This window comes from Lepisosteus platostomus, unplaced genomic scaffold (genome assembly GCF_059453375.1).
Source record: "Lepisosteus platostomus isolate fLepPlt1 unplaced genomic scaffold, fLepPlt1.hap1 Scaffold_46_H1, whole genome shotgun sequence".
NCBI lineage: Eukaryota > Metazoa > Chordata > Actinopteri > Semionotiformes > Lepisosteidae > Lepisosteus > Lepisosteus platostomus.
Genome location: NW_028291666.1, coordinates 465,781 through 485,060, shown reverse-complemented (window position 1 = coordinate 485,060; position 19,280 = coordinate 465,781). Strand labels below are relative to the sequence as shown.

Here is a 19,280-nt window from a genome sequence, read left to right as displayed (position 1 = left end):
CGTGCAAAACGTGCGAGAAGAGGGGGCGCTTGTTTCCAGCCGAAACTTCTCGCGTGTGAGACGAGCTGACCATCGCTGCAGGAGGTGGGAGGGTCACTCTGGTAGACAGGGCTGACCTTCGGCAATAGGATTTATACTCTCCAAGATGATATTTGCACTTTCTGGAGAGGCGATTTTCTCCACTTCAGTAGCCCGATTTCGTCGATTGCGTGGAGAGGGCTGTAGAATGTGGCGCCGTCTTTCCTGCTCCGTCCATGACAGGCGTGTTGGTCTCTGGAGAGAGAGCACGGTCCATCAGCGCACCCCAATAAAGGCACTGGAAGCAGCTGAATCGCATTGGCGAAGCTCAGCACTGGGCCGCTGGGCACATCTGACCACAGTTTCCGTAGTGTAGTGGTTATCACGTTCGCCTCACACGCGAAAGATCCCCGGATCGAAACCGGGTGGAAACAGACCAGACTTCTTCTGTCGCCACGCACAAAAGGGGATTGGGGATTCGCCTAGTGCTGTGATCGAACAGACCCACTCACCTCTTAGTGTGGCGGGATCTGCACAGTGCATGTCGCAGCGCATCCTGCTTTCACTTCAATGCGCGTCCTGATGTACCCCGGTCTCCCGCGTGACAGGTGGGGACAGGTGACAGGTCCTATACTAACGAGGAAGACATCACTCTCTCCGACCCCCGGCATCGTGTCCCGACCCACCGTGCTGGAAGCCGACTCGTGCTGTGATTCCTTTACGGAGCAGAAATGACAACCGAGGAGCCGAGAGATCATTTCAGCATTTCGCGTCTGAACGGAAAACACAAACGACCAACTCGGAATGATTTGCCTTTGACACTTATCAAAGCGTTCTTTGTGCATCGAACAGACCCACTCACCTCTTAGTGTGGCGGGATCTGCACAGTGCATGTCGCAGCGCTCCCTGCTTTCACTTCAATGTGCTTCCTGATGTCGAGTCGTGTGCCGTGCGGAGACTCTGAAAGCGAGAGCAATGAAAAGGTGCACGACGCTGTGTTAGAAAACAGAGAAGTGAAAGGCAGTCCTTTCTCTAAGGAGGTAAAAGAAAAGCTACTCCCCGTCGGGGAATCGAACCCCGGTCTCCCGCGTGACAGGCGGGGATACTTGCCACTATACTAACGAGGAAGACATCACACGCTCCGACCCCCGGCATCGTGTCCCGACCCAGCGTGCTGGAAGGCGACGCGTGCTGTGATTCCTTTACGGAGCAGAAATGACAACCGAGGAGCCGAGAGATCATTTCAGCATTTCGCGTCTGAACGGAAAACACAAACGACCAACTCGGAATGACTTGCTTTGGACGCTTTTCAAAGCGTTCTTTGTGCACGACAACTGCGCCGCCTAGCAGATACAAATGGAAGAGGGCTAAGCCTCCTCTCTTTTAGCCCAGGTTCGATCTGTCTCCCAGAATCACCAGGGCGCACGCACACACACACACCCGTGCCGTTGAAGTACTCTGCTTCATTTCTAAGGGCAACTCAACATTCACTCCTACCCCGAGTGCAGAAAAGACAGCGTCTGCAGCAACAGCAGCTCAGGTCTCTGCACAGGAGCTAAGCTGCCCCCATCTCCTCTGCTCTGCGGCTCCTACGGAGTGGAGTCCTGCCTGGAGCCGTGTTTGCAGGCGGCGGCTCCCCGCACCCTGTCTGTGCGTCGTGTCCAAGAGCTCCTGGGAGGAAGAGAGAGCCCTCCGACTCGGGGGCTTTTCCACGGTCTGTGTGAGGAGGGGCGGGTGTGTCCAGCAGCTTATCGAGCAGAAGCCTGGGGCGGCGGAGAGCTGTGATCGTGCAGACCTTGAGGTGTCACCTCTTTGTCTGCTTTCCCGCCCTCCCTCCGCCCAAGCTCTGCTCCAAAGTAGCCCGGCAACCCCTCACACCTGCACGTGTCACAACCTAAGGTGTGGTCATGAGACACCCATGGGGTGTTGTTCTGTTCTTGCTAATTGTTTCCTGCCCGTCGCAGGCAGGAGTCCATGCGAGGAAGATGCGCTGGACAGAGCTCAGAGGGCGCACCTGGGTGGCTTTCCTTCTGAGTGACGTTCCTGCAACACTCTCCCGCTACTCTTGGTGCGCTCATGCCGCAACACAGGAAGGCTGGAGCAGGTGGCTGTGGGCTCTGTGCACCGCCGAAATAGCTCAGCTGGGAGAGCGTTAGACTGAAGATCTAAAGATCCCGGGTTTCGGTGTTTTGTTTCATCGCGCCCTTTGTTCCTCTCTCCAGCGCCCCCTGCCTAAAGTGACGCGTCCCTTTCTCAGCCCGAAACGCAAGCGAGACACCAGCAGCAGTCCCTGCAGGTTTCCGTGGTGTAGCGGCTATCACGTTTGCCTAACACGCGAAAGGTCCCCGGTTCGAGACCGGGCGGAAACAGCCTCGTTTTGCACGCTTCTGTACTTCACAGAGGTATTGAGCGACCGGTCATTTGTTCCCAATGTATTTCCGGTACCTTCATGCACTCTTGTACCAAACGCACGTTCCTTCTGTATGCGGAGCCGATCATTTGCAATTGGGCTGTGCCGACAGATCAGGACGAGCTCTGTCGGCTCAAAAGCAGCGCAGGACCTGCAAGAACAACAGAAAGATTAGCATCCAGCGGGGGCTTCTTAGTGAGCCCAAGATCTCATCAAGAATCGGCTCCAGCAACAGGGCTGGGCGCATTGTTCCATTCTCCGACCACTCTCGGTGTAAACAAGTCCCTCCTGGTCTCTGCTTGAATTGCACTTTCCTGCGTTTGCTTTGGTGTAACTGGCTTCCCCTGCATGGGCGAATGTGAAGAAGATCCTTAGTAAGTCATTGAAGAAACCCGAGAAGAGGTCGGAGTGGTCTCTGTCGTTCATCAACGATCCAGTCAGGCAGTACTCCTCTGTAAAGCGCCGTTCGTTCACATCAATTGGCTTTTTTTTGCCTTCATTCGTGCAAGTAGTAAAAGCAGACGCCCCTATTCTGCCGTGACCCGGATTCGAACCGGGGTTGTTGCGGCCACAACGCAAAGTACTGACCACTATACGATCACGGCGAGTTACCGATACACACGTGGCAGGGCGGAAAAGGCTGTGCTCTCTTCGTGTGACATAATTCGGGAAAGTCCTGACGTTGCATTTCAACTGAGCCCCAGTATACATCGACCCTTCGACACTCTGAGTGACAACTCTCTTGCGTGTTTTCTCATATTTATGTAGTTTGCTTGCATGATGCCCGGAACAGCAGGGTTGTGCACTCCCATATGGTCTAGCGGTTAGGATTCCTGGTTTTCACCCAGGCGGCCCGGGTTCGACTCCCGGTATGGGAACGTGTCAATTTTGCCTCCTGCTTTCCAAAAGATCAGCACTGTGTACGAAGGAGCCGCATTAAAACTACTCAACGTGCAAAACGTGCGAGAAGAGGGGGCGCTTGTTTCCAGCCGAAACTTCTCGCGTGTGAGACGAGCTGACCATCGCTGCAGGAGGTGGGAGGGTCACTCTGGTAGACAGGGCTGACCTTCGGCAATAGGATTTATACTCTCCAAGATGATATTTGCACTTTCTGGAGAGGCGATTTTCTCCACTTCAGTAGCCCGATTTCGTCGATTGCGTGGAGAGGGCTGTAGAATGTGGCGCCGTCTTTCCTGCTCCGTCCATGACAGGCGTGCTGGTCTCTGGAGAGAGAGCACGGTCCATCAGCGCACCCCAATAAAGGCACTGGAAGCAGCTGAATCGCATTGGCGAAGCTCAGCGCTGGGCCGCTGGGCACATCTGACCACAGTTTCCGTAGTGTAGTGGTTATCACGTTCGCCTCACACGCGAAAGGTCCCCGGATCGAAACCGGGCGGAAACAGACCAGACTTCTTCTGTCGCCACGCACAAAAGGGGATTGGGGATTCGCCTAGCGCTGTGATCGAACAGACCCACTCACCTCTTAGTGTGGCGGGATCTGCACAGTGCATGTCGCAGCGCATCCTGCTTTCACTTCAATGCGCGTCCTGATGTACCCCGGTCTCCCGCGTGACAGGTGGGGACAGGTGACAGGTCCACGTGACAGGTCCTATACTAACGAGGAAGACATCACTCTCTCCGACCCCCGGCATCGTGTCCCGACCCACCGTGCTGGAAGCCGACTCGTGCTGTGATTCCTTTACGGAGCAGAAATGACAACCGAGGAGCCGAGAGATCATTTCAGCATTTCGCGTCTGAACGGAAAACACAAACGACCAACTCGGAATGATTTGCCTTTGACGCTTATCAAAGCGTTCTTTGTGCATCGAACAGACCCACTCACCTCTTAGTGTGGCGGGATCTGCACAGTGCATGTCGCAGCGCTCCCTGCTTTCAATTCAATGTGCTTCCTGATGTCGAGTCTTGTGCCGTGCGGAGGCTCTGAAAGCGAGAGCAATGAAAAGGTGCACGACGCTGTGTTAGAAAACAGAGAAGTGAAAGGCAGTCCTTTCTCTAAGGAGGTAAAAGAAAAGCTACTCCCCGTCGGGGAATCGAACCCCGGTCTCCCGCATGACAGGCGGGGATACTTACCACTATACTAACGAGGAAGACATCACACGCTCCGACCCCCGGCATCGTGTCCCGACCCAGCGTGCTGGAAGGCGACGCGTGCTGTGATTCCTTTACGGAGCAGAAATGACAACCGAGGAGCCGAGAGATCATTTCAGCATTTCGCGTCTGAACGGAAAACACAAACGACCAACTCGGAATGACTTGCTTTGGACGCTTTTCAAAGCGTTCTTTGTGCACGATAAACTGCGCCGCCTAGCAAATACAAATGGGTTGTACAACTTTGAAGTAGCAAATGGAAGAGGGCTAAGCCTCCTCTCTTTTAGCCCAGGTTCGATCTGTCTCCCAGAATCACCAGGGCGCACGCACACACACACACCCGTGCCGTTGAAGTACTCTGCTTCATTTCTAAGGGCAACTCAACATTCACTCCTACCCCGAGTGCAGAAAAGACAGCGTCTGCAGCAACAGCAGCTCAGGTCTCTGCACAGGAGCTAAGCTGCCCCCATCTCCTCTGCTCTGCGGCTCCTACGGAGTGGAGTCCTGCCTGGAGCCGTGTTTGCAGGCGGCGGCTCCCCGCACCCTGTCTGTGCGTCGTGTCCAAGAGCTCCTGGGAGGAAGAGAGAGCCCTCCGACTCGGGGGCTTTTCCACGGTCTGTGTGAGGAGGGGCGAGTGTGTCCAGCAGCTTATCGAGCGGAAGCCTGGGGCGGCGGAGAGCTGTGATCGTGCAGACCTTGAGGTGTCACCTCTTTGTCTGCTTTCCCGCCCTCCCTCCGCCCAAGCTCTGCTCCAAAGTAGCCCGGCAACCCCTCACACCTGCACGTGTCACAACCTAAGGTGTGGTCATGAGACACCCATGGGGTGTTGTTCTGTTCTTGCTAATTGTTTCCTGCCCGTCGCAGGCAGGAGTCCATGCGAGGAAGATGCGCTGGACAGAGCTCAGAGGGCGCACCTGGGTGGCTTTCCTTCTGAGTGACGTTCCTGCAACACTCTCCCGCTACTCTTGGTGCGCTCATGCCGCAACACAGGAAGGCTGGAGCAGGTGGCTGTGGGCTCTGTGCACCGCCGAAATAGCTCAGCTGGGAGAGCGTTAGACTGAAGATCTAAAGATCCCGGGTTTCGGTGTTTTGTTTCATCGCGCCCTTTGTTCCTCTCTCCAGCGCCCCCTGCCTAAAGTGACGCGTCCCTTTCTCAGCCCGAAACGCAAGCGAGACACCAGCAGCAGTCCCTGCAGGTTTCCGTGGTGTAGCGGCTATCACGTTCGCCTAACACGCGAAAGGTCCCCGGTTCGAGACCGGGCGGAAACAGCCTCGTTTTGCACGCTCCTGTACTTCACAGAGGTATTGAGCGACCGGTCATTTGTTCCCAATGTATTTCAGGTGCCTTCATGCACTCTTGTACCAAACGCACGTTCCTTCTGTATGCGGAGCCGATCATTTGCAATTGGGCTGTGCCGACAGATCAGGACGAGCTCTGTCGGCTCAAAAGCAGCGCAGGACCTGCAAGAACAACAGAAAGATTAGCATCCAGCGGGGGCTTCTTAGTGAGCCCAAGATCTCATCAAGAATCGGCTCCAGCAACAGGGCTAGGCGCATTGTTCCATTCTCCGACCACTCTCGGTGTAAACAAGTCCCTCCTGGACTCTGCTTGAATTGCACTTTCCTGCGTTTGCTTTGGTGTAACTGGCTTCCCCTGCATGGGCGAATGTGAAGAAGATCCTTAGTAAGTCATTGAAGAAACCCGAGAAGAGGTCGGAGTGGTCTCTGTCGTTCATCAACGATCCAGTCAGGCAGTACTCCTCTGTAAAGCGCCGTTCGTTCACATCAATTGGCTTTTTTTTGCCTTCATTCGTGCAAGTAGTAAAAGCAGACGCCCCTATTCTGCCGTGACCCGGATTCGAACCGGGGTTGTTGCGGCCACAACGCAAAGTACTGACCACTATACGATCACGGCGAGTTACCGATACACACGTGGCAGGGCGGAAAAGGCTGTGCTCTCTTCGTGTGACATAATTCGGGAAAGTCCTGACGTTGCATTTCAACTGAGCCCCAGTATACATCGACCCTTCGACACTCTGAGTGACAACTCTCTTGAGTGTTTTCTCATATTTATGTAGTTTGCTTGCATGATGCCCGGAACAGCAGGGTTGTGCACTCCCATATGGTCTAGCGGTTAGGATTCCTGGTTTTCACCCAGGCGGCCCGGGTTCGACTCCCGGTATGGGAACGTGTCAATTTTGCCTCCTGCTTTCCAAAAGATCAGCACTGTGTACGAAGGAGCCGCATTAAAACTACTCAACGTGCAAAACGTGCGAGAAGAGGGGGCGCTTGTTTCCAGCCGAAACTTCTCGCGTGTGAGACGAGCTGACCATCGCTGCAGGAGGTGGGAGGGTCACTCTGGTAGACAGGGCTGACCTTCGGCAATAGGATTTATACTCTCCAAGATGATATTTGCACTTTCTGGAGAGGCGATTTTCTCCACTTCAGTAGCCCGATTTCGTCGATTGCGTGGAGAGGGCTGTAGAATGTGGCGCCGTCTTTCCTGCTCCGTCCATGACAGGCGTGCTGGTCTCTGGAGAGAGAGCACGGTCCATCAGCGCACCCCAATAAAGGCACTGGAAGCAGCTGAATCGCATTGGCGAAGCTCAGCGCTGGGCCGCTGGGCACATCTGACCACAGTTTCCGTAGTGTAGTGGTTATCACGTTCGCCTCACACGCGAAAGGTCCCCGGATCGAAACCGGGCGGAAACAGACCAGACTTCTTCTGTCGCCACGCACAAAAGGGGATTGGGGATTCGCCTAGCGCTGTGATCGAACAGACCCACTCACCTCTTAGTGTGGCGGGATCTGCACAGTGCATGTCGCAGCGCATCCTGCTTTCACTTCAATGCGCGTCCTGATGTACCCCGGTCTCCCGCGTGACAGGTGGGGACAGGTGACAGGTCCACGTGACAGGTCCTATACTAACGAGGAAGACATCACTCTCTCCGACCCCCGGCATCGTGTCCCGACCCACCGTGCTGGAAGCCGACTCGTGCTGTGATTCCTTTACGGAGCAGAAATGACAACCGAGGAGCCGAGAGATCATTTCAGCATTTCGCGTCTGAACGAAAAACACAAACGACCAACTCGGAATGATTTGCCTTTGACGCTTATCAAAGCGTTCTTTGTGCATCGAACAGACCCACTCACCTCTTAGTGTGGCGGGATCTGCACAGTGCATGTCGCAGCGCTCCCTGCTTTCACTTCAATGTGCTTCCTGATGTCGAGTCTTGTGCCGTGCGGAGGCTCTGAAAGCGAGAGCAATGAAAAGGTGCACGACGCTGTGTTAGAAAACAGAGAAGTGAAAGGCAGTCCTTTCTCTAAGGAGGTAAAAGAAAAGCTACTCCCCGTCGGGGAATCGAACCCCGGTCTCCCGCGTGACAGGCGGGGATACTTGCCACTATACTAACGAGGAAGACATCACACGCTCCGACCCCCGGCATCGTGTCCCGACCCAGCGTGCTGGAAGGCGACGCGTGCTGTGATTCCTTTACGGAGCAGAAATGACAACCGAGGAGCCGAGAGATCATTTCAGCATTTCGCGTCTGAACGGAAAACACAAACGACCAACTCGGAATGACTTGCCTTTGACGCTTATATACCTCTTAGTGTGGCGGGATCTGCACAGTGCATGTTGCAGCGCTCCCTGCTTTCACTTCAATGTGCTTCCTGATGTCGAGTCGTGTGCCGTGCGGAGGCTCTGAAAGCGAGAGCAATGAAAAGGTGCACGACACTGTGAAATAAACATTAATAAACGCATATATAACGTCGAAAACACATCTAACACTAGGAGTATACAGCACTCTGCACAGTGTACGAAGTAAATTATTTTCGCAGTAATTAATTATATTTACTATATTTATTATACACGTGTAAATTAATTACTGCGAAAATAATTTACTTCGTACACTGTGCAGAGTGCCGTATACTCCTAGTGTTAGATGTGTTTTCGACGTTATATATGCGTTTATTAATGTCGTCGATTTTACGGTTGCAATTCGACGTTGATTATACGTCGAGGCGACGTATATATACGTATAGCCGTATTTTCGCCGTGAATATACGTATATTCGACGAATCAATGCCCACAGCTTGGCATACAAGGGTTTTGCGGAGGGGTCTTGCCACCTGCCTGAAAAAAAACAGTAAAATGTTTGAGTGCCTATAGAGTTTCTATTTTTATTTTCTTGAGAAAAGTTGATACCATTTCCTGGAAACCCCGTCCCCCATCAGTGCGCGGTGCCCGGGGAAAAATCTGTAGGGGGGCGTCTGAAATTCTGAGCGGGGGTGATATTTCGGTTGAAACGGAGCTGTACGGTGCAGCTACCCAAATGAAATCTCGCAGCTATGCCATTAATTAGTGCTTTATGATAGAAGATATCGACTAGCAATCTGGTATTTGCGATGAAGTTCAGTTTCACATTTTTCGTCACTCTCACTGGAGAGTATTGCCTGGAGCGAAAAGTACCATAAGCGTTCATTTTTGCAGCTACATGGACGTTCTGAATCGTTAAGAAAAAATGTTGTAAAACCAACAGAAAGCACAGACTGCTATAACTAGTCCTAGTTATATAACGATTTTAAGTATAATGATAAACTACTGCAAGGAATCGGTCCACCTGAGCAAACAGGATCGTAATGTTGACACTCAATAACGACACTGATATGTGCAGTTCCTGGACGGATAGCCCTCCTGCCCATCAAACAGACTGAGTGACTGTTCCTGTCATTTAGTGTTGTCTGACCATTGACAAAGTACAACTATTTTTTTAGGGCGCAAATTAAGTTAGGTAAATCTTTTTGCCCAAAACTGAAGGGGCAACATTCCCCCCTCCCCCCGTGATGCCAGGCCTGTCCCCATCCTATTCCATAATGTCATTATATATAATACCATACAACAGTGACCGATCCTTACTAACTACATGCGTTAAAATTGCACATCAGCTCATAGCAGGGGGCACATAGCCGCGATGTATTATCAATGTTATATTTCAACCATAATATCGACAACATTAATAAACGCATACGTTGAGAAAATATCGAACCCAACATATTTTCCGGTTATATACCACAATGCATTGCTAGTATTCGTTGGTCACAATTTTGGACACGTTTTTCAAACGTAGAAGTATATCCGCAAATATCTCAGCAATCCTCTTTTGACGAGTAAGTATGAACAATAATAATACTATCTGAATACATACAGATCTTTCTTAATATTATTTTGATTAAAATAGTACGTGAATAAGCAAAAAATGGCACATAAAATAGTGTGAATGGGGAAGATGACACAAAATCGTTTTGCCGTTTCTCTATTCTTATTCTATGTTGTACTTTCAAACTTTGGGTACTCTTTAATTAGGACAGACTTTATTGCTCAACTGCTATGATGCAAGCCAAATTTTATACATTTATTTCAGTTTTGAGCTTAGTAAACCGTTCACTTTTTAGATTATACTAAAGAAGATATTAATCATCATTTATTTGGGAAGTAATATTATATAATTTTCTCCTAGCTGCGGTGCTGAAGTCCCACCCTACATCAACAGAAAAAGAAATAAAGGAGCATGCAATGTGTTACTTGAAGAATGCATATGAAAGACAGGGGGCCAGGAGATCTGGACACTGAAAATAATAGGTTTTTGGTTCTAACTGTTAGGACAATTAGACAGGGTTTGCAAATAGTGGAAAAAAATCATCTTAACTTCCATTGTAATATTTTTTTTTCTTGGAAATATAGAAGTTGTACATTTTAAAATGTATATTTGAATCAAAATGTGGTTTTGAGTTAGTGTGTTAATGTAATTAGTTTTGTGTTTGTCATTACTATACTGTATATTGCCATGTTACCAGAATTTGTAGCTGAAGTTTAAGACTAGTTGTGTTTTTTTTATGATTATTGCCCATATGTTGATTGTTGATTGATTGTATACAATGTATAATTTGAAATACATATGTTTCAGGTGTGAATGTGTATTTTCAGAATACATTTCTAAATCTAATCATTGGCTTGGTTTACTTGTTTCTACACCTATAAAATCTATCTTTGATGTATAATAGACCTCTACCCATATACGTATAATAGACCTCTAAAGTTATACGTATAATAGACCTCTAACCATATACGTATAATAGACCTCTAAAGTTATACGTATAATAGACCTCTAACCATATACGTATAATAGTCCTCTAAAGTTATCCGTATAATAGACCTCTAAAGTTATCCGGAACTCCAACCATATATGTATAATAGTCCTCTAAATTTATCCGTATAATAGAACTCCAACCATTTATGTATAATGAACGTCTAAACATAGACGTATAATTGACGTATAACTTTAGACGTATATTAGAATTTCATTCTAGACGAATTGTAGACCACATTTAGACGTATAAGGTATGCGTTTAATAGACGTATATTATACGTCTTTTGCCCACTGGGTGGGCTCCAGATGCACATGGAAGCAATCAAGTGTTTCATCCGAGCTGTTTCAAAGACTGCCCAAGAGCTTTCCTTTCACAGAGGCGCAACGATTAATGATGGGGGTGCACCCTTCAATGCGCCTTACGACTCTAGGGAGTGATTGAGACGATTCGTAGCGTGTGCTCATTTCTCTCTATTCCCCGTGTTGCAGTGGTAGGATGACGTAAATTACTGCTTCGACACGTAACGCCATTATAATCACGTGCAGGAGCTGAGGGCTTTAGTTTTGTTTCGTTTTCCATGACGTTCGTAAGCGCGCAAATCAAAGGCAAGTCCTGCGTCTAACACGAACGTAAATGCTTTTGAAAGTGCAGTGTGGTGCAGCTTGTAAAATCCTTGTCCACATTTGTGGTTTGTTGATGTTTGTTCTGTCTGCCAAAGTTGCATTTTGACATCCGGACGGGGGGACTTTATCATTTGAACGTGAAGCCAGCCTTAAACCCTCTGAGGTGTGTCTGTCTGCCGGCACGTATCTTGTGAAAGGTTTTTTTTTTTTAACGGAGAGCAACTTTAAAAAGGTATCCGCAGCCACCTCGCAGTCCGTGTTTGATTATAGGAGGAATGCGGCGGCGGCGAGCTCGCATTTGTCGTGCTCGAGTGTTTAAGGCGATGGGATCGAAATGCGTTGGGGACTCCCCGCGCAGGTTCGAAACCTGCCGACTCCGGCGTCTGCCGCATGTCGCCTTGTGCCTGCGCGGCAGAGGCGAAGTGCCGCTTCTCCTTTCCTGGTACTATAACAACGCGAAATCGCTTGGACCTGCTGCCATGGACATCAATTCTTCAGATAACCACACACTTTGCCTTCGCACCTCTGGTGCTCTGCTTATGCCTTTGAAAACCTAATGAATAAAGCTGAAAGAACCGACACGATATGTAGGTGCTGGTAAAGCACGCAGTAAAGAACTGTTAACAGCAAGGGTTTCAGTGGGTTAACTGAGGAGAAGGCGTGATCGCTAATTGTTGACTTTTTATTTGGTGTTAGAAACACTCTTACTGTGCATGACGTGCAACAAATGTAGCCACAGAAATTGCATCACGCTTTCATGTATGCTATTGCAAACACCAACGTTGCCTAGATAGAAAACCGAAATAGCCGTGGGTTTGCTTGCTGGTCTGAAGGATCTCTCTTCGAATCTCTATCATTTGTCAATGGAAGTAAAAGGCGCTGCAATCTGATACGTTCAGAATCAAACCCGCAGCTGTTGTTCGACTTTATTTCTTGACTAATTACAACTGAGTGTCGCATGAGCAGTTACATAAACTTGTCTGGTATATTTGAACACAAATGCCGTTCTTCAATTAAAACTAACAGTACATTGTCAGGGACATTCAGTTCTATACAAACAAGAGACAGACAAGAGAATATTTCTACCGTTCATGTGGACTACGTGTTGACTTACTGATCGGAATAATTGAAAGGTTCGGGCTCATAGCCGATGCAGTGCGTGCTAATTAGAACAGCAACGCTGAGCTCTCAGCACCGTACTGAGCCCAGGTGTTTTTCTAAAGCTGTCAGGTGCAGTTCATTTACATGAAGGAAATCTCTTACTGGGTACGATTACAATGCAGTAAGTAGCACAGACTACTTAGGGAGCAGCCCGATGTGTTTAAAAATGACCCGAGCCAGGTAAGAGTCGAACCTACAATCTCCTGATTCGTAATCAGACGCCTTATCCATTGCGCCACTGGACCTGGTGTAACACTGCAGGACTGTAACCCAGTGAGCTCAGCCCTGCAACTAGTAAAATATTACCCCCGGTCCATTCTTTTCCAAAAGTGAGAAACACCTGTTTTCTACATGTTGTCTGTTTTAAAACCATATCTCTTTAAACCAAACCAAAGAGTTTGTCTTTTGCACTGCTATTCTGATTCATTTCGATTTCAAAGAAAAAAAAAACATTACCTTCCAAAGCATCATAAAATTGTCCCTTCTTCCAGACTCTACTTCTCTCTTGTAGTAGTACAGCAGACCTTTCCAGGTGAGCAGATCACAGAGTCCGAAATGAGCTTCCTCAATCAAGCAAAGTACCTGAACATGACTCTGTCATCATAAAAGCGCCCCTGTAATAAAGAAATTAAATCCGAAATCAAGAGGGCAGTTGCCTACTGAAATACAAGAAGTCATCAATTTTAACCTAGCAACACATTAAAGGCTGCATCTATACAAGTACGATTCTAGAAATGCTCACCAGATTACGTTTTAAGAAGGAACTGTGCCTCAGGTTCCGCCGAGATCTTAACTCGGATGGCAGGATTCAGAGTCCGGAGTGCGGACTGATGGCGCACGGAGGGTCCATATACTGTGGATCCCTCAGTGATCTTCCGCGTATTCAAACCACCAGCGTGTGACTCCCCTGTCCCCGTGACCTCATTGGTCTGCTCTCTCCTCTGTGCAGCCGAGCCCGACTCACGGTAAAGTGAAAAAAAATATGCCCTCAACGTGAGATTTAGTCTGGAGCGAGGATAGATGTTACCTTTTTATCATTGAACAGGATGTATGTGATGTGGCGACTAGGTTCAATTTTGTATCCTCTTTAAAAGATTAAGGACTGGGGTGAGCGTGATTTACCAGCTAAGAACCCGACGTGCGCACCGTTTAAGCTGCATAGACTCGGTCGTTTAACTCTTCTCCATTAGTAGGGTTAAGGTTAAAGAAAAAAACATTGCTGACTTCTTTTGTTTTTGCCAGCCGCTAGCGCTGATTAGCAAGGTTTGTATTTCATGTTTTGCAAGTTGCATCCATTTTAAGAAAAACAAGTCGCGTTAAAGACAGGAAATGAATACTTGCATTTAATTAAGTCTAGCCGTAGGCGGTTGTCCATAATGACCAGTACTGTTCAAGAAGACAGAACAAAGAAGGCACCGCTGGGATTCGAACCCAGGATCTCCTGTTTACTAGACAGGCGCTTTAACCAACTAAGCCACAGTGCCCCGGGAGTGTTGTCCTTTTGCAGCCACTTGGACACACCTTTAGAAAAACATTTTGTTAGGCATTCTGCCTCAGCCTAAACACCTATAGCTTGCAAAGCGCATGCTATTAGACAGGCACCTCTGCAAGACCTTAAGAGTCTCTTAAACTAGTGATAGTAAGGTGTTCCCAATGGGTGATGTTCGGCTTTCAAATCATCTCATCCGTGGAAGCGCCGAGATGCAGCTGTTTAAGGCTTAGAAGCAGCTGACTGTTTCACTACCTAGCTGATCACTGTCAGTCAGGGAGCTTAGAGGTGAAAAGCCTGTCTGAGAGACAATTCGCCATCGATCAGTTCAATATGTTCCGTACCAGCTCGGCGCACCCGAGATCATCTTGGTAGCCGTGTAGCTCAGATGAGTGAGAGCTTGTGTGTATTTACCACCGTGATTGGATGCCGGCCCTTCTCAGGTCACAGTAAACCTTCTGCTCAAAAAAAGTGAGGTAAAACCTCACTCTGCACAGTAAAACCTAAAAAAGTGAGGTTTTATTTAATCTCTGACCAAGGGAAACGTTTCATTTTTTCAAAGAAATGTTTGTTAAAAAATAAAGTCATAGTTCCATGGGATTCAATCATAGACCGTGTGACATGGAAGTCAGGAACCTAACCCACTAAAGCACTACAGAAACATTATCGACAGACAATGTACAGCGTGTACTATTCTTGTGTTGCGGTACATGAATATAATTATATCGTTATTAATTTCTAATTTATAACTTTATTAACTTTATAAATTAACTTTATAAATTTATTAACGTTATTAATTAATTTCACGACGCACAGACAGAGCGTAGGGAGCCGCCGCCTGCAAACACAGCTCCAGGCAGGACTCCGCTCTGCAGGAGCCGCAGAGCAGAGGAGATGGGGGCAGCTTAGCTCCTGTGCAGAGACCTGAGCTGTTGTTGCTGCGGACGCTGTCTTTTCTGCACTCGGGGTAGGAGTGAATGTTGAGTTGCCCTTAGAAATGAAGCAGAGCACTTCAACGGCACGGGTGTGTGTGTGTGCGCCCTGGTGATTCTGGGAGACAGATCGAACCTGGGCTAAAAGAGAGGAGGCTTAGCCCTCTTCCATTTACTAGTTCAAAGTTGTACAACCCATTTGTATCTGCTAGGCGGCGCAGTCGTCGTGCACAAAGAACGCTTTGAAAAGCGTCAAAGGCAAGTCATTCTGAGTTGGTCGTTTGTGTTTTCTGTTCAGACGCGAAATGCTGAAATGATCTCTCGGCTCCTCGGTTGTCATTTCTGCTCCGTAAAGGAATCACAGCACGCGTCGGCTTCCAGCACGGTGGGTCGGGACACGATGCCGGGGGGTCGGAGAGAGCGATGTCTTCCTCATTAGTATAGGACCTGTCACCTGTCCCCACCTGTCACGCGGGAGACAGGGGTACATCAGGACGCGCATTGAAGTGAAAGCAGGATGCGCTGCGACATGCACTGTGCAGATCCCGCCACACTAAGAGGTGAGTGGGTCTGTTCGATAACAGCGCTAGGCGAATCCCCAATCCCCTTTTGTGCGTGGCGACAAAAGAAGTCTGAAGTCCGTTTCCACCCGGGGACCTTTCGCGTGTGAGGCGAACGTGATAACCACTACACTACGGAAACAGTGGTCAGATGTGCCCAGCGGCCCAGTGCTGAGCTTCGCCAATGCGATTCAGCGGCTTCCAGTGCCTTTATTGGTGTGCGCTGATGGACCGTGTTCTCTCTCCAGAGTCCAGCACGCCTGTCATGGACGGAGCAGGAAAGGCGGCGCCACATTCTACAGCCCTCTCCACGCAATCGACGAAATCGGGCTACTGAAGTGGAGAAAATCGCCTCTCCAGAAAGTGCAAATATCATCTTGGAGAGTATAAATCCTATTGCCAAAGGTCAGCCCTGTCTACCAGAGTAACCCTCCCACCTCCTGCAGCGATGGTCAGCTCTGGCCGCCTGGGTGAAAACCAGGAATCCTAACCGCTAGACCATATAGGAGCGCACAACCCTGCTGTTCCGGGCATCATGCAAGCAAACTACAGAAATATTAGAAAACACGCAAGAGAGTTGTCACTCAGAGTGTCGAAGGGTCGATGTATACTGGGACTCAGTTGAAATGCAACGTCAGGACTTTTCCGAATTATGTCACATGAAGAGAGCACAGCCTTTTCCGCCCTGCCACGTGTGTATCGGTAACTCGCCGTGATCGTATAGTGGTCAGTACTTTGCGTTGTGGCCGCAACAACCCCGGTTCGAATCGGGGTCACGGCAGAATAGGGGCGTCTGCTTTTACTACTTGCACGAATGAAGGCAAAAAAAAGCCAATCGATGTGAACGAACGGCGCTTTACAGAGGAGTACTGCCTGACTGGATCGTTGATGAACGACAGAGGCCACTCCGACCTCTTCTCGGGTTTCTTCAATGACTTACTAAGGATCTTCTTCACATTCGCCCATGCAGGGGAAGCCAGTTACACCAAAGCAAACGCAGGAAAGTGCAATTCAAGCAGAGACCAGGAGGGACTTGTTTACACCGAGAGTGGTCGGAGAATGGAACAATGCGCCCAGCCCTGTTGCTGGAGCCGATTCTTGATGAGATCTTGGGCTCACTAAGAAGCCCCCGCTGGATGCTAATCTTTCTGTTGTTCTTGCAGGTCCTGCGCTGCTTTTGAGCCGACAGAGCTCGTCCTGGTCTGTCGGCACAGCCCAATTGCAAATGATCGGCTCCGCGTAGAGAAGGAACGTGCGTTTGGTACAAGAGTGCATGAAGGCACCGGAAATACATTGGGAACAAATGACCGGTCGCTCAATACCTCTGTGAAGTACAGGAGCGTGCAAATCGAGGCTGTTTCCACCCGGTCTCGAACCGGGGACCTTTCGCGTGTTAGGCGAACGTGATAACCACTACACTACGGAAACCTGTAGTATTTGCTGCTGGTGTATCGCTTGCGTTTCGGGCTGAGAAAGGGACGCGTCATTTTAGGCAGGGGGCGCTGGAGAGAGGAACAAAGGGAGCGATGAAACAAAATGCCGAAACCCGGGATTGAGCCAAGGATCTTTAGAACATACTCTCACGAATCGTTAGAATATGTGCGTTTGATCATCAATTGCGTAACAACCACATTCGTTCGACTTGAGCCATCAAGCTCATAGTTTTCAAATCTTGAAAGCTGTCATTGAGCACATCATAGTCTGCAGTACGCCCCGTAACTTGCGTACTTCAACAGAAAGAAGAGCAGACAGCTCCATAAATATGCGAGGCGCAGAGAGTGCAAGGCGAGCCGCACACGTTTCGGTGGCTGAGAGAGGGCAGTTTTTGCTTCTGCATTTCCCAAGTAAGGACGCATGACAACAAGCGATTGCGGTGCTCATTTACGACATAGTGGTGATGAGTTTTCAGTACGTGTTCTTTTGAACAAGCAATGAGGTTGCTGCCTTGGACAGCTGACTGCACGCTCTCATTGTGCCACGTGATGAGTATTCACCAGGCTCGTTCAGTCATTAGTCACATTCCATCATTTGCCATAAGCAGATGCTGCAAGGTGATGTGGATATCAGTTCCCAGTCACGAGGACAAAAAGAGCACACAAGGGCTCAGCCGGGAGTTGAACCCGGGACCTCCCACACCCTAAGTGAGAATCATACCCCTAAACCAATGAGCCACAGCAGCACTTTCTATTTTATCCTGTCAGCGAGCTTGAGGACGGGGGAGAGGCGTCATTCGCTCGTCCAGTCAGACCTTCATCAATAAGTCAAGAAAGCCGCAATTACACGACTGCCTTGCAGACGAAGGGCAGTGAACTGCACCCGGTAAGAGGGGAACAAGCGGCACTAGGCGACACCGAGGCATGAGCCCCAGCGAGGGGGGTTAGCTTGCATGGTACGGCGCTCGCTTTGCATGCGAGAGGTAGCGGGATCGTTTCCCACGTCCTCCAGGTGTGTGCTTAGAGCTTGATGTGCCGAAAGGTGTCCTTTAGCCTGTGGTCACACCTTGCATGGAGAGCGTCATGCAGCTGTCAATCATTTCACAGCCACGCCCCCTCTTCATCTTCTCTCTGCCTTAAGCGTCTCCGCCACTCTCTCTTGACATTTCATGTCAGCATGTCAGAAGTCCGAGTGACGTTTTTAATGGCTGAGTGAGGGCACGATGCTGAAGCAGAGAGGCCACTTCAGCCAGAGAGACTTGTGCTAGGTGAGATCTGAAAAACAGACTCGCAACAGAAACAGACCAAAAAAGTATCGGTGAGATCAAAAGGCAAATGCAACATCCAGCAGAGGGCGTCTGAAGATTAGGGAACGGGCGACTGAAATCCATATGAGGCAAACTTTCCGGCTGTGCACTGCAGCTGGCCTCGTTGGCGTAGTTGGTAGCGCATCAGTCTCTTTATCTGAAGGTCCTGAGTTTGATCCTCACACGGGGCATGGCTGCTTGCTCTTTTCAAACACTTGCGGCAACTGTTCGCTCATAACCACGTCTGGAATGCGTGACCTTTACACGGGGGAGAAGCAACGCCGCATCCCTTTTCTAAAGAACATTCATATTCAGAAATAAGTCAAGAAATTTGCCATTACTTTTGCTGTCAGCCTGCCCATGTTGCCAAAGAAAGATTCACTCGGCGTCAACATGACAGAACAGCGATCACTTGAAAACACTGTTCCACACTCCGTAAGCAAGAACTTCAGTGTTTGCAGTCACCCGATATGCCGATAGTCAAAGGAGCACAAAACACGAAGCGTCAAAAGACAAGATGAGTTGATGGAAAGAGCGTTGAATTGATGAGCACAAAAGTTCAGCTCGTACAATAGGCAACGAAGGTCCCGGCGTCATCATCGCACTTGAAAGGACTGCCTTGCAGACTAAGGGCAGTGGGAGGTTGCTGTTTTGAGATGGAGGCATTGGGATGGTGGGCCGAGATCTATTCTTCTTAAGGAATTCTTAAGTATTGTTGCCTCCGATCAACAGATCCTCAGTTTTCTCAGAGTTGAGTTACAAAAAGTTTTCACACATCCAAGTCTTTCCTTCATTAATGCATTTAACTAAAGTGATAATAGAAGAGTTGTCATTTGGTGGAAACAAAATGTTTATTTGAGTGTCATCAGCATATGAATGAAAGTTCATATTATTTTTTCTTATTATCCTACCTAGCAGCAGCATGTAGAGAGAGAGAGCAATATTGGTCCCGGCACTGATCCATCTGGTACCCCAAATTGAACTGGTGACGTTGATGAAGCAGTACAATTATTAGATATTTGAACATAATGAAAACGATGAGTAAAATGTGAAGTAAACCACTGAAGGACGGTTCCAGATAAGCCAAC

The 19,280-nt window shown here is 49.0% G+C and overlaps 13 non-coding genes across 13 annotated transcripts; 6 read left to right on the top strand and 7 right to left on the bottom strand.

Moving 5' to 3' along the window:
- Window positions 1–1,073: 1,073 nt before the first annotated feature.
- On the bottom strand, window positions 1,074–1,145 carry trnad-guc (transfer RNA aspartic acid (anticodon GUC)). The gene has a single exon. It is a non-coding gene; the product is annotated as a tRNA-Asp (tRNA).
- Window positions 1,146–2,961: 1,816 nt separating this feature from the next.
- trnah-gug (transfer RNA histidin (anticodon GUG)) lies at window positions 2,962–3,033 on the bottom strand. The gene has a single exon. It is a non-coding gene; the product is annotated as a tRNA-His (tRNA).
- Window positions 3,034–3,234: 201 nt separating this feature from the next.
- Window positions 3,235–3,306, top strand: trnae-uuc (transfer RNA glutamic acid (anticodon UUC)). The gene has a single exon. It is a non-coding gene; the product is annotated as a tRNA-Glu (tRNA).
- Window positions 3,307–3,757: 451 nt separating this feature from the next.
- Window positions 3,758–3,830, top strand: trnav-cac (transfer RNA valine (anticodon CAC)). Its single transcript has one exon. It is a non-coding gene; the product is annotated as a tRNA-Val (tRNA).
- Window positions 3,831–4,464: 634 nt separating this feature from the next.
- On the bottom strand, window positions 4,465–4,536 carry trnad-guc (transfer RNA aspartic acid (anticodon GUC)). Its single transcript has one exon. It is a non-coding gene; the product is annotated as a tRNA-Asp (tRNA).
- Window positions 4,537–5,733: 1,197 nt separating this feature from the next.
- trnav-aac (transfer RNA valine (anticodon AAC)) lies at window positions 5,734–5,806 on the top strand. The gene has a single exon. It is a non-coding gene; the product is annotated as a tRNA-Val (tRNA).
- Window positions 5,807–6,380: 574 nt separating this feature from the next.
- trnah-gug (transfer RNA histidin (anticodon GUG)) lies at window positions 6,381–6,452 on the bottom strand. Its single transcript has one exon. It is a non-coding gene; the product is annotated as a tRNA-His (tRNA).
- A 201-nt stretch (window positions 6,453–6,653) lies between these two features.
- On the top strand, window positions 6,654–6,725 carry trnae-uuc (transfer RNA glutamic acid (anticodon UUC)). The gene has a single exon. It is a non-coding gene; the product is annotated as a tRNA-Glu (tRNA).
- A 451-nt stretch (window positions 6,726–7,176) lies between these two features.
- On the top strand, window positions 7,177–7,249 carry trnav-cac (transfer RNA valine (anticodon CAC)). Its single transcript has one exon. It is a non-coding gene; the product is annotated as a tRNA-Val (tRNA).
- Window positions 7,250–7,883: 634 nt separating this feature from the next.
- On the bottom strand, window positions 7,884–7,955 carry trnad-guc (transfer RNA aspartic acid (anticodon GUC)). The gene has a single exon. It is a non-coding gene; the product is annotated as a tRNA-Asp (tRNA).
- A 5,926-nt stretch (window positions 7,956–13,881) lies between these two features.
- trnat-agu (transfer RNA threonine (anticodon AGU)) lies at window positions 13,882–13,955 on the bottom strand. Its single transcript has one exon. It is a non-coding gene; the product is annotated as a tRNA-Thr (tRNA).
- Window positions 13,956–16,807: 2,852 nt separating this feature from the next.
- Window positions 16,808–16,880, bottom strand: trnav-aac (transfer RNA valine (anticodon AAC)). The gene has a single exon. It is a non-coding gene; the product is annotated as a tRNA-Val (tRNA).
- Window positions 16,881–18,310: 1,430 nt separating this feature from the next.
- trnak-cuu (transfer RNA lysine (anticodon CUU)) lies at window positions 18,311–18,383 on the top strand. Its single transcript has one exon. It is a non-coding gene; the product is annotated as a tRNA-Lys (tRNA).
- Window positions 18,384–19,280: the final 897 nt, after the last annotated feature.